This window comes from Ranitomeya variabilis, chromosome 4 (assembly GCF_051348905.1).
Source record: "Ranitomeya variabilis isolate aRanVar5 chromosome 4, aRanVar5.hap1, whole genome shotgun sequence".
In the NCBI taxonomy this organism is placed as follows: Eukaryota; Metazoa; Chordata; class Amphibia; order Anura; family Dendrobatidae; genus Ranitomeya; species Ranitomeya variabilis.
The window spans coordinates 182,953,325-182,968,187 of NC_135235.1; the positions used below are offsets into that span (position 1 = coordinate 182,953,325).

Genomic DNA, 14,863 nt, shown 5'->3' on the forward strand with positions numbered 1-14,863 from the left:
CGGACTACGGAAGGTGAGAATAGCAGTTTGTTTTTGTTTTTTTTTATCATTTTTAACATTACATCTTTTTACTATTGATGCTGCATCGGCAGCATCAATAGTAAAAAGTTGGGGACACACAGGGTTAATAGCAGCGTTAACGGAGTGCGTTACCCGCGGCATAACGCGGTCCATTACCGCTGGCATTAACCCTGTGTGAGCGGTGACTGGAGGGGAATATGGAGTGGGCGCCGGGCACTGACTGCAGGGGAGTAGGGAGGGACTAATTGGACTGTGCTGGTCGCGGCAGCCATGACATGCAGCTGGCGAGACCAATCAGTGACGCGGGATTTCCGTTACGGAAGTTGCAGACAGACAGACAGACGGAAGTACCCCTTAGACAATTATATATATATGGATTCTCTGATTTAAGCACTGACACCTGTACTGAATTTGTACAAGAATATAATCAATTATTTGGTACGATTTATGGGGACTGAGTAATGGGTAAAATCTTTAGTAGATAGATTAGTAAGGCTACTTTCACACTTACGTCTTCTGGGCTCCGTCGCAATCCGTCGTTATGGGCAAAAAACGGATCCTGCAAATGTGCTTGCAGGATGCATTTTTTGCCCATAGACTTGTATTAGCGACGGATGGGCACACATCACATCCGTTGTGCGACGGATCCGTCGTGTTTTGGCGGACGCGATGCACAAAAAAAGTTCAATGGAACTTTTTTTGTGCAACGTGTCCGCCATCCCGCGCATTTGCGGCCGGAACTCCGCCCCCTCCTCCCCGCTCATCACAATGGGCAGCGGATGCGTTGTAAAACTGCATCCGCTGCCCACGTTGTGCTACATTTATCACAACGTCCGTTGGTACGTCAGGCCGACGGTTTGCGACGGCCCCGTACCGACGGAATTGTGAAAGTAGCCTAAGTCTCCAGATATCTGTTAAGTTTGTGTGATGGAGTTTTGTTCTAAATCTAGGTAGAGCTTTTTGTGATATTGACGATTTCCCTGAAGAGATCTCCAAAGGAGGTTCGAGAGCCACATTAAAATCTCCCCCAAGGAACAGTATGCTCTCTGTTAAGTCTTGTAAAAGATCAGGTGTTCCGAGCGATTATACCCGGTTATTATTGGGAGCATATATATTGCCTATTGTTATGGGCTTAGGGCTCAATGTTATAAACTTTGATGAAGCACCTGGGGTTTCAAGGTGCTCAATACACATATAGATAAGTTCCCTGAGGGGTCTAGCTTTCAATATGGTGTCACTTGTGGGGGGGGGGGGTCTACTGTTTAGGCATATCAAGGGCTCTCCAAACTTGACATGGCGTCCACTAATTATGCCCGCAACATTTACATTCAGAAAGTAAAATGGAACTCCATCCCTTCCAAGCTGCCATATGCCCAAATAGTGGTTTCCCCCCACATATGGGGCATTGACATGCTCAAGAGAAATTGCAAAACAAATTATATGGTCCATTTTCTCCTGTTACTTTTTTCAAAGTAAAAAAAAAATGCATCTAAAGGAAAATTTTGGTGAAAAAAAGTTGTTTACTTTTTCCTTCTACATTCTATTAAGTCCGCTGAAACACCTGAAGCATTAAAAAAACTTCTTGAATGTTATTTTGAGCACACTGAGGGGTGCAGTTTTTAGAATAGTGTCACTTTTGTGTATGTTTTCTCATATAGACCCCTCAAAGTCACTTCAAATGTGATGTGAGCCCTAAAAAAATGGTTTTGGAAATTTTGTTGGAAAAACAAGAAATCGCTGGTCAACTTTTAACCCTAATAACTTCCTAACCTTTTTTTTTTTTTTTTTTTTAATTGTGTTGATGTAAAGTAGACATGTGGGAAATACTATATATTACCGTATATACTCGAGTATAAGCCGAGATTTTCAGCCCACTTTTTTGGGCTGAAATTGCCCCTCTCGGCTTATACTCGAGTCATACCGGGGGTCGGCAGGGGAGGGGGAGCGGGGGCTGTCTAAAAATACTCACCTAGTCCAGGCGCGGTCCCTGCTTCCCCGGCGCCGGCAGCAGCAGCTTCAGCTTCTTCCTGTACTCAGCGGTCACATGGTCCCGCTCATTGCAGTAAATGAATATTCGGCTCCACCTCCCATAGGGGTGGAGCCGCATATTCATTACTGTATTGAGCGATAACAGTGACCGCTCAGTATAGTTAGAAGCTGCGGCGTCGGGGAAGCAGGATCTACACAGCGGCAGGACCAGGTGAGTATACGGGGAGGGGAGCGCTGCGCTGCGCGATAGTCACCTGCTCCTCGTTCCGGGCGCCGATCTGTCTCCAGCAGTGACGCTGAGGTCAGAGGGCGTGGTGACGTGGTCAGTGCGCGCCCTCTGCTGAACGTCAGTGCTGGAGACAGATCGGCGCCGGAACGAGGAGAGGTGACTATTGAAAGTGCGGAGGCCTGAGCAACGGAGAGGTGAGTATGTGATTTATTTTTTTTATCGCAGCAAATGGGGCAAGTGTCTGTATGGAGCATCTATGGGGCCATAACGTTCCTGCAGCACTATATGGGGCCATAACGTTCCTGGAGCATTATATGGGGCCATAACATTCCTGCAGCACTATATGGGGCCATAACATTCCTGGAGCACTATATGGGGCCATAACATTCCTGCAGCACTATATGGGGCCATAACATTCCTGGAGCACTATATGGGGCCATAACATTCCTGCAGCACTATATGGGGGCCATAACATTCCTGCAGCACTATATGGGGGCCATAACATTCCTGCAGCACTATATGGGGCCATAACATTCCTGCAGCACTATATGGGGGCCATAACGTTCCTGCAGCACTATATGGGGCCATAACGTTCCTGCAGCACTATATGGGGCCATAACATTCCTGCAGCACTATATGGGGCCATAACATTCCTGCAGCACTATATGGGGCCCATAACATTCCTGCAGCACTATATGGGGCCATAACATTCCTGCAGCACTATATGGGGCCATAACATTCCTGCAGCACTATATGGGGCCATAACATTCCTGCAGCACTATATGGGGGCCATAACGTTCCTGAAGCACTCTATGGGGCCATAACATTCCTGCAGCACTATATGGGGGCCATAACATTCCTGCAGCACTATATGGGGCCATAACATTCCTGCAGCACTATATGGGGCCATAACATTCCTGCAGCACTATATGGGGCCATAACGTTTCTGCAGCACTATATGGGGCCATAACGTTTCTGCAGCACTATATAGGGGCATAATGTTTGTGCAGCACTATATGGGCAAGTGTCTGTATGGGGCCATAATTAACGTTTGTAGGGCACTACGGCATATGGGGCAAGTGTCTGTATGGAGCATCTTATAGGGCCATAACGTTTGTGCAGCACTATAAGGGGCAAATATCTTTATAGAGCATCTTATGGGGCCATAATCAGCATTTGTGCAGCATTATATTGGGCAAATGTGTCTATGAAGCATCTTGAGGGGGCCTTTATTAACCTTTATGCAGGATTATATGGGGCATATTTTAATATGGAACATCTTATGGGGCCATAATGAACAGTATGGAGCATTATATGGGGCTCCTGATTCAATATGGATATTCAAAGACACTTAACCTACTGATGTCTCAATTAATTTTACTTTTATTGGTATCTATTATTACTTTTGACATTTACCGGTAGCTGCTGCATTTTCCCCCCTAGGCTTATACTCGAGTGAATACGTTTTCCCAGTTTTTTGTGGCAAAATTAGGGGGGTCGGCTTATACTCGGGTCGGCTTATACTCGAGTATATACGGTAAGTATTTTGTGTGATATGATTGAAAGGCATAAAAATTAAAAGTTTGAAAATTGCCATCAAAGAAGTTTTACCACTATATCATAAAGTACAATCATCAGATCGCTGCTATGTAGCTGAATTGCAGGCTTGCTGTGAGCGCCGACCACAGGGTGGCGTTCACAGCAAACCAGCATCAGTAACCATAGAGGTCTCATGGACCTCTATGGTTACTATGCAGAAGCATCGTTGACCCCCGATCATGTGACGGGGGTCGGTGATGCGCTCATTTCCGGCCTGATGGCCAGAAGCGCCAGTTAAATGCCGCTGTCTACGTTTGACAGCGGCATTTAACTTGTTAATAGCGGCGGGTGAATCGCGATTTCACCCGCCGCTATTGCGGGCACATGTCAGCTGTTCAAAACAGCTGACATGTCCCGACTTTGATGCGGGCTTACCGCCGGAGCCTGCATCCAAGCGGGATCTGACCTCGGACGTACTATCCCGTCCGAGGTCAGAAAGGGGTTAACATCTTTCATTTCTTTCATGAGTAGGTCTAGTGCATTAGAAAGAGCTTTTTGTATGAAAGAATGAGACTGGCAGAGAGTCCCGTGTGGAGTCAATATTTTCACTATCTTGTTCATCCAATGAGGAGGATCCCTCCCTTTTGAAGAATTATTGATTTCCTAATGGAGGAGAGGGTTTTTGTTAGGTACCATAGACTGTGATAAATTTTGCTTTTTTGACAAATTTCTACATCTCTCCTTTTGTGCTTTTTATTCTAGTATTAGCTTTTCTGGTTAAACCACCCTATAATAATAATAATAATAATAATAATAATAATAATCTTTATTTTTTACATAGCGCTAACATATTCTGCAGCGCTTTACAGTTAGCACACATCATCACTCCCCGATGATGCTCACAATCTAAATTTCCTATCAGTATGTGTTTGGTATGTGGGAGGAAACCGGAGTACCCGGAGGAAACCCATGCAAACACTGGGAGAACATACAAACTCCTTGCAGATGTTGTCCAAGGTGGGATTAGAACCCAGGACCCCAGCGCTGCAAGGCTCCTTTATTTTAACCATTCTAAAGAGAAATATTTTTGCTGAAGTATCGCATTAAAGAGTTATCTTTTGTTATTAGGCATGCTTACATAGTGGTAAGTAGTTTATTTTGGAGAGTTAACTGTGAAGCGTTATTCTTTTCTTTGCGTGTATGAGGAGGTAAGTGCAAATCTGGATGTTGGTAATGCGGCTGATGTGATTTATCTGGGCTTTGCAAAGGCATTTGATATTGTACCACATAACAGCCTTATACTGAAACTACAGAAGCAAGAACGGGACTCTGGCAACTATAAGCAGATGGGTAAGGAATTGGTTAAATTACAGGAAACAAAGAGTTATCATAAATGGTCTATTCTGTAAATGGGATATAGTCAGCCGTGGATGGGATGGAGAGTAAAGTGTCGGTCTTTGCTGATGACACCAAACTACGTAGGATATTAATATCTGACCTTGACAGTACAATATTGCAACATGACCTAAATAAGATGACTAATAGGTCAAACACTTGGCAAATGAGATTAAATGTAGATAAATGTAGAGTAATGCACCTAGGACAGAGTAATCCCAATGCTACGTATACATTAAATGGGGGTATACTTGGGACTACAAAACAGGTGAAGGACTTGGTATTTGGTTACAAGTAAGCAGAGCTGCAGGACTCGATGTCAAGTAGCAGCAGCAAAAGCAAACAAGATTTTACTATGTATAAAAAGAGACATAAAATCCCACGATCCCAATGTATTATTACCCCTTTAAAAATAAATGGTGAGGCCACATCTAGAATATGGGATCCAGTTTTGGACTCCACATTTTAAAAAAGATGTTCAGAAGTTAAAATCAGTTCACAGACAGGCAACTAGATTATTACAAGGGATGGGGGGGACTCTCGTAGGATGAAAGGTTGGACAAGATGGGCTTGTTTAGCTTAGAAAAAAGTTGTCTCAGAGATCATCTCATTTACATGTATAAATATATGTGTGGCCAGTACAAATCACTGGTACCTGACATATTCCTTCCAAAGACCATACTAAGGACTAGGAGGCACTTATTTTGAGTAGAAGAAAGGCGATTCCGGTAGCAAAATAGGAAAGGGTTCATTACAGTTAAAGCAGTAAGGCTGTGGAATGCCCTACCACAACAGATAGTAATGTCAGACACTATAACAGCTTTTTAAAAAGCTGGACAATTTCCTTGATACTTATAACATTGTGGGTTATACCGTATTTTTCGGATTATAGGACGCACCGGACTATAAGGCGCACCCAGGTTTTAGAGGTGGAAAATAGGGGAAAAAAATATTTGAAGCAAAAAAATGTGGTAAAATATTTAATAACATAAATAACATACTATTATATGTGGTGTTATTATATATAATAGTATGTTATTATGTTGGAAGCTGCGGGACCAGTGTGGTGTCTGTACAGTACTATATGAAGATGCTGGAGGGTGAGTATAAGAATGGGGGCACAGGGCTTATATTGAAAGCACCACTCCAGCACTGCAAAATAACACTGGAGTGCTGCTTTAAAATCCCATGGGAGAACTATAACTCCCAGCATGTCCTGCAGATCCTATGACATGCTGGGAGTTATAGTTCACCACAGGAGTGGCAGAGTGCTTTATTGTGTATTGTAAAGACTAACCTCTTAATTGTGGCAGCCAGCCAGCCACTGTGGTGAGGTAAAAGCATCCCATGACTGCACACACAGAGCCCTCCCTCTTGTTGCCTCTCCACAGCACAGGTTATGAGGAAGCTGCAGATTCTAGTGGGGAGCCTGAAGGACCTGTGATGATGTCAAGAAGAGGGAGGGCTCTGAGCTGCCATGTGATGCTCCAGCCCGCCCACTTCTGAAATCATCACAGGTCCTGTTTGTGCACAACACTCGGTGTCCAAGCATGGCAGGCAGGTACGCAGCGATCTCCTCTCTCCCTCTGGCCCCTGCTGCCTCCTCCTCCCCAGGACACACAGATCTCTCCAGCTGCTGCAGGAGTCAGCAGCTGAGGAAGCCATGCGTGTCCCTGCTTAAGTGCAGCATTCATTTGCTGCTCCGGCTCACCGCTCAGCTGATCGGTGGGCGAGGACCATGTGCTTTCCCCAGCAGCTGCTTCTGGGCAGCGGGACATCCTGAAGTGGGATAACAGTGCGATCCCACTCACTGCTGCCCCCCTCCCCACATGCTATATCCGTACTATAAGACGCACCAACACTTTCCTCCCAAATTTGGAGGACAAAAAGTGTGTCTTATAGTCCGAAAAATACGGTAGTTAAAATAGTGACGGAATGTACAATTGGAGGAGAAAGGTTGAATTTGATGGTCTTTTTTTTAAACTTCTTTAACTATGTAAGGTATCAGGGAAATTCCAGTACTTAAAATGCAGTCTTTCAGAGTCTAAGTATTCTTAATTTTCTATCATGACTCTACCCTTCGTTTTAAAGGTTTTATTATAAGAGCTTTCAATTTTGACATTGGTTAGACTCCAAGTTCACACTAATATATTTGTGTATGTATGCACAGTATGTATATATGTATGTGTGTATGTATGCATATAATCAGGTGTTGGCTAACCAACCAGACATTTGTGATAATAGACAAGGATATGAAGATAGCAATAGATGTGGCAGTGCCAAGTGACAGCAACGTCAGAAAGAAAGAGTATGAGAAGCTAGATAAATACCAGGGCCTCAAAGGAGAACTGGATAAGATCTGGAAGGCAACAGTGATTCCAATGGTCACAGTGTTAAGGAGATGATGTATGAATAATATATATCATATGAAGATATATTAAAATCAAGCATATATTTCAAAATGGACACTTTACTGAAAATATACCCTCAATCATGTTTATATGTGCTCTGATTCTTCCTTGTTAAAAAGGTAATTCTTGTCACCAAGTTACATAAATAGACTAGGAGATGGTTGTATAATTCTCCCAGCTTATCAAAAATAAATGTACCTGCACATGGGGATATTGCCCCCCTCATAAACCAAAGATCAATATAATACGTGCAAGACAGATGTCCGCTTGACCTAACAATACACCATTGGAGTGATAACCAGTAAGAGCATTAACCAGTGGAGTAATGATCCTATAGTAATAAAGATAGTGACATAGAACATGTGAAATCAATAATGACTTGCAATAATTAGCTGAAAAACAGAAAAAATGCAGAATTTTTCCCTATAAAAACTGTGTTGTTTGACCAATAAAATCCGAAATCATTTGAGACACGACTTGCTCTTGTCCTGTGTATTTCTCGGGCCGTAAAACCTCCAATAAACAATTTGTGAGCAGACCATTAAGATGACAACACCCGCATCTCATGTGTCCTAACAATAGGAACACTTGAAGCAATGAAACCTAAGTTGGGAAAATGGCTACAACAGATCCCAACATCTGAACTCTCTGTTAAAAAAAAGCTCAATGCTGGGAACAACTAAGATTCTGTGCGGAACCCTCAAACTCCCAAACATCTGGTAGAGGACCCGAGAATGAGAAAGGACAAAAAAGACCACCCTCATTAGTGAATGAGAAGGAAGGTTTTTTTTAATATATAATGTGGCTATTGTATTAGAGGTCCTATGTTGGGGGGTATAGTGTTGCTATAATTTCCTCTAATATTAATCCCTCTTTTGCTATTGGGGCTGGGTAGAAGTAGAATATTGCAGTATTCTTCTGTCTGAGGGGGAGACCCAGGAGCAAGGGAACAGGTCTTCTGCTCAAGTTCTCTCTCTAGAGATCTCACTGCTGGAAGGTATTAAGAACGCGACACAGCCAACCAACATGGCAGCCAGGCAATACCTGTGAGTGGTAGGGAAACCCTATGTTCACAGCACCCATCCCGTGAGCACAGGCGTGAGTCGGATCCCTCCAAACTTAGTCACACACGAGCAAAGCTTCGGGACTAGCTTTCGCAGCAGTACCAAAGACACACATGGCCGTGTCTAATGACTTTGGGTCCATTCTTTTGAGTGGTCAGGTCTCTTCTGTGAGTCCCGCAACATTTTTGCATAGGGTGCTTAGTGGCCTGCAGGAAAGGCTGCGGCTTCAGGCCTCCAGGTAGGCCACAACCAAGAAGATCGGTGTAGCAATTCCGGAAAAGTTCTGGGGGGTCCCTCTCACTTATAGGCACCCATATTGTACTTTTGCAATTTTCAAACTTTGAATTCTCATGCATTTACATGAGAGACGTGTCACACACAGTAGTTTATAAATAACATTTTCCACATGTCTATGTTAAATCAGCACAATTTTTTATCAAGTTTTTTTTTGTTATGAAGTTATGGGAGTTAAAAGTTGACCAGCGATTTCTCTTTTTTCTAACAAAATTTACAAAGGTATCTTTTAGGGACCACCTCACATTTGTAGTGACTTTGAGGGGGCTATATGATAGAAAATACTCAAGCGTGACCCCATTCTAAAAACTGCACCTCTTAAGGTGCTCAAAACCACATTCAAGAAGTTTATTAACCCTTCAAATGCTTCACAGTAATTTTTCAAATGTGGAAAAAAATGAACATTTAACTTTTTTTCAGAAAAATGTACTTCTGATCCATTTTTTTTTTTTTTTTTTTTGACAAGGGTAACGGGGAAAATAAATTAATTCCAAAATTTGGTGTGCAATTTCTCCAATCCTTTCAAGGCTGTTGTAATCCCGGTTGCTTGTGCACCTTTTTCTACCACACTTCTTCCTTCCATTCAACTTTTCGTTAATATGCTTGGAAACAGCACTCTGAACAGCCAGCTTCTTTAGCAATTACCTTTTGTGGCTTAACCTCCTTGCCTTCTGCAAGTCAGCACTCTTCCCCATGATTGTGGAACCTGGTGAAACAGACTAAAGGACCTTTTTAAATGCTTAGAAAACCTTTGCATGTGTTTTTTGTTAACTATCCTAATTTACTGAGATAACAACTTTTAGGTTTTCATTGTAACCCATAATCATCAACATTAACATAAATAAACACTAGAAATAGATCACTCTGTTTGTAATGACTTTATATAATGAGTTTCACTTTTTATATTGAAGAATTGAAATAAATTAACTTTTTGATGATTTTTTTATTTTGTGAGAAGCATCTGTATGTCCCAAAGATTACCTAGAGTCATAGAATGGTAGAGTTGGAAGGTACCTCCTGGGTCATCTGGTCCAACCCCCTTCTCAAAGCAGGATTCACTAAATCATCCCAGACAGATGTCTGTCCAGCTTCTGTGTGAAGACTTCCATGGAAGGAGAACTCGCCACCTCTCATGGCAGCTCATTGATTACTCTATCAAAAAGTTGTTTCTAATATCTAATGTGTTTCCTCCCATTCGGGTTCATCCCATTGTTTCTAGTCTTTCCTTGTGCAAATGAGAATAAAGATGATCCTTCTACAATGTGATAGCCCTTGACATATTTGTAAACAGCTATTAAGTCTCCTCTGTTTCCTCTGTCTTATTTTTTGCAAGCTAAACATTCCCAAACCGTTCATCATAGGTCAAGGCTTGCAGACCGGTCACCATTCTGGTCACTCACCATTCTCTGAACTTGCTCAAGTTTGTTGATGTATTTTTTTTAAGCATGGTGCCCACAACTGGACATAGTATTCCAGATGAGGTCTGACTAAAGAGGAGTAGAGGGCAATAATGACTTCACGTAGTCTAGACTGTATGCTTCTGTTAATACTGTATAACCCAGAATTGCATTTGCCTTTTTTGCTGCTGCATCACACTGTTCAGTTTATGATCTATTAGTATACCCAAGTCTTTTTTTTTTTTTTTTTACATGTGCTGTTGCTTAGCCCTATTCCTCCCATTCTGTATATGCTTTTTTTCATTTTTATTGTCCAGATGTAGTACTTTGTATTTTCCCTGATAAAAACCATTCTGCTAGTTGCTGCCCACTGCTCCAGTTTATTTATATATTTTTGCAACCTCTCTCTTCTCTAGTATTAGCTATCCCTCCTAGCTTTGTGTCATCAGCAAATTTAATCAGTTTACCCTCAATTCCTTCATCTAAATCATTGATGAAGATGTTGAACAATAAACTAGAACAATGTGGGAAGGGAAGCAAAAAGCCAGAAAGAGCCATACACCTGACAAATACTATTGAGAACTCTATTAGAAGCAGAAAGGAAGAACAAAGCCAAAAAAATCTAAATAAAAATATTGGATGAAGAGAAACCAATCACAAACTAAAATGTTTATACAAATGCACAAAGCATAGCCAACAAAAAAGGAGAATTGGAACTACTTACACAGGAGAATAAATATGATGTCATTGGAATCACTGAAACTTGGTGGGACGATACACATGATTGGAATACAAGGCTAGATGGATACAACTTATTTGCAAGAAACAGACTTGATAAACGAGGAGGTGTCACATTGTATGTTAGAAAAGCATATATCTGCACAGAGATTGAAGATTGAAGCCTGGTAGTTCTGTGGAAACTGGGTAAGAATGCAAGGAGAGAACAACGGAAAGGACACCATTGTAGGCATTTACTACAGGCCGTCCGTGCTAGTTGAAGATATGGATGAACTCTTTATGCGTCAAATGGCTAAGTTCTCCCAAAAATATGACATAGTGGTCATGGGAGATTTCAACTATCAAGACATTTGTTGGGAATCTCTCTCAGGCAAAACTAACAGGTCAAGCAAATTCTTATTCTCTCTTGCTGACTTTATCTTCCAAAACGTAGGGGAGAAAACAAGGGGATCTGCTACCTTGCATCTAATCCTTATAAACAGGGAGGAAATGGTTGAGGAGGTAAGAGTGGCTGGGAATCTAGGAGGTAGCAACCATGCTATTTTAGAATTTTGGATAACTAGAGGAGGAAGACCTGTGAAGACTCAGATTTCAATGTTAGATTTCAGAAAGGCAGATTTTAAGGGACTCTGAAAGCGAATCAGAGGGATCCAATGGCTGGATATACTTAAGGTCAAAAATGTCCAGGAATGATGGGAAATCTTGAAGAATGAGATTCTCAAAGCACAATCATTAACAATTCCTAAAAGAGGGAAGCATACTAAGCATTTAACCCTAGAACGCATACATGGGGCCTCGCAGGCCTGCCAGGTTACTTGTTTTCTATTTTCTGTAAAAGTACTTTAGTTAGAATTTTGAAAATCTAGGTAATCCTCAGGTATATAGTTGTTAGTAATTTCCAGTTATTCATATATTTTTATGTTACAGACATTTCGGTATAACAACCTTTTTTTGGGACTACCCCATATTCACGCACCTGGGGCCTTTTAGGCCTGTACTAGGTTTACATGTGATACTCAGTCTTTTTGTCTGTATTGTTGCTGGGGAAGAACATTTATGACTCTGCTATTGCTGGGAAGAGTTATTTCAGAACCCATTTGCAGATCCACACTACAAAGCTACTATGTCCATCAATAGATTTGAGGGTATTCGGAGATGCCTTCGTTTTGTTGAAAAGAGAACTCGCCCTGTGAGGTTGGCAACTGATAAATTAGCCCCTATTAGCTATATCTGGAATCTTTTTATCAAGAACTGTACAAAGCTTTACCATTCCAGTGATAATGTGACAGTGGACGAGCAACTTCTTGCCTTTAGGGGACGTTGCAAATTCATTCAGTATATGCCCAGTAAGCCAGCTAAGTATGGCATAAAAATTTTCTGGATGTGCGATTCAGCAAGCTATTATGGGATGAATGGTCTGATTTACTGTGGCAAAGAAGCTGATGCTCCAGTCCAGAAAGACCTATGTTCCGACATAGTAAAAATACTTGCTCTACCAATTATCAATTCAGGAAAAAATATTACAATGGATAATTACTTTACCAATTTTGAAATGGCCAACTTATTGCTTCAAAAGCAACTTACACTTATTGGTACTATGAGGCCAAACCGTGCGAAATTCCTCCAATCATGAAGCACAATGCACAGCGAACAATCTACGCGAGTGTATTCGGTTTCTGCAATCAAGCAACAATGGTGTCTTATAAAGCCAAGAAAGCAAAATCCGTGATATTACTGGGTACAATGCATCATGATGGAAGTATTGACACCAATGACAGGAAAAAAAAACCTGAAATCATACTGCATTATAATAAGACAAAAGGAGGTGTCGACAAGATGGACGAAATGATTGGAGAGTATTCGTGCAAAAGGCAGACTAAACGTTGGCCTGTTGCCCTTTTTTCCAATATCCTTGATGTGTCAGCCCTCAATAGCTACATTGTTTATTGTCAAACTAATCCAGAATTCCATGCCAACAGGAAAGACAAGAGACGTCTATTTTTGACAGAACTTTGTTATGAACTTTTGATGCCTACTATGATGGAGAGAAGCAGCATGATATGCTTATCAAGGCAAATTACGGAGGCAATGATCCGATGTGGAATACGCTTTCTGGAACATCCAGAGCAAAGAGAAAAAAAAAGAAAGCGCTGCTATATTTGTCCAGCAAAGAAGGAAAGAAAATCGGAGCGTTTCTGTTCTACTTGCGGACAAAATGTATGCAAGGAACATTCAGCCGAAAAAATAATATGCGAGAATTGTCGGGGGAATATGTAAAGTTACAAATAAATATTCCTGCACCAAGTTTGCTACAACCAAAAAATGTTTTCATAAAAAAATTGCATATAGAATGCCTATATTTGGCGTACCTGTTTACTTACGTTTTTGTTGTTTTATGCACATAATTATGTTTTGAAATATACACATCTTAGGCTGTGTTCCCAGTAGCGCTGGGGTTTGCCAGAAGGGGATCCATAATGGATCTGACCTCCTGGTAACTCCAGCTAAGGCTTCCGGAATGGCGGGATTCTGCCAGCCTTAGCTGGGGTTACCAGGAGGTCAGCTCCATTACGGATCCCCTCCTGGTGGACTCCAGCACTGGTTGGAATGCATCCTTACCTTGCAATTGTAAAATAAATTTTGAAAAGTATTTTTGAGTTATTCCGTGTTGTTTGCACACAGGCCTAAAAGGCCCCAGGTGCGTGAATATGGGGTAGTCCCAAAAAAGGTTGTTATACCGAAATGCCTATAACATAAAAATATATGAACAACTGGAAATTATTAACAACTATATACCTGAGGAATACCTAGAGTTTCAAAATTCTAACTAAAGTAATTTTACAGAAAATAGAAAGCAAGTAACCTGGTAGGCCTGCGAGGCCCCAGGTATGTGTCCGCCAGCCTTAGCTGGGGGTCACCAGGAGGTCAGATCCATTACGGAATCCCGTCCTGGCGGACCCCTGCGCTAGTGGGAATGCATCCTTACTTTGCAATAAACTTTGAAAAGTATTTTTATTTGAGTTATTCCATGATAATTGTAAACAGGCCTAAAAGGCCCCAGGTGCGTGAATGTGTAGATTTCTATGGGTATGCGTTCTAGGGTTAAGGAAACCAGGATGGTTGAACACAGAGCTTAAACACATGCTAAAAAGGAAAAAATAAATGTTTATCAAATGGAAAGAGGGATGCATATCTAAGGCTACGTTCACACGTTCCTTTTTTTCATCCTTTTTTTTTCAGGTCCTGTTTTGAAAAACCGCAGCTAAATTCAGCGCTGATTTTAGCTGCGGTTTTTCATCCTTTTTCTTCTGCGGATTCCACTGCGGGTTTCCAAATGCAGTTTCCTATTGGGGCTGCTGGAAACCCGCTGCGGAATCCGCAGAAAGAATTGACATGGTACTTCTTTTTTCTGCAGGCAAAACCGCTGCGGATTTGCCTGTGGAAAAAAGGATCGTCGGCACAGCGGGTCCTGTTTTCCATTGGGTTACATTGTACTGTAACCTACATGGAAAACTGCTGCGGATCCGCAGTGCAAATCCGCTGCGGATCCGCAGCAAAAACCGCACCGTGGGAACATAGCCTTAAGAAGAATATAATGCTGTCTGCAGAACCTGCAAGGCACAAATCAGATTAGCTAAAGCTGACAATGAATTAATTAAGGCTTGCAAGAGATGTCAAAAGCAATAAAAAAGGATTAGTTAAAGAAAAGTCAAAGATGACATAAGATTTTTACAGGATGAAAATGATGAAATGATAAGAAAGGATGTTGAGAAGGCCGAGCTTTTA

At 41.7% G+C, this 14,863-nt stretch overlaps 1 protein-coding gene across 3 annotated transcripts in view; it reads left to right on the forward strand.

Annotated features, from left to right (window-relative positions):
- The window catches only part of TUBGCP2 (tubulin gamma complex component 2), a 362,650-nt gene that overhangs the window by 194,451 nt on the left and 153,336 nt on the right, over positions 1-14,863 (forward strand). The window lies entirely within an intron of this gene.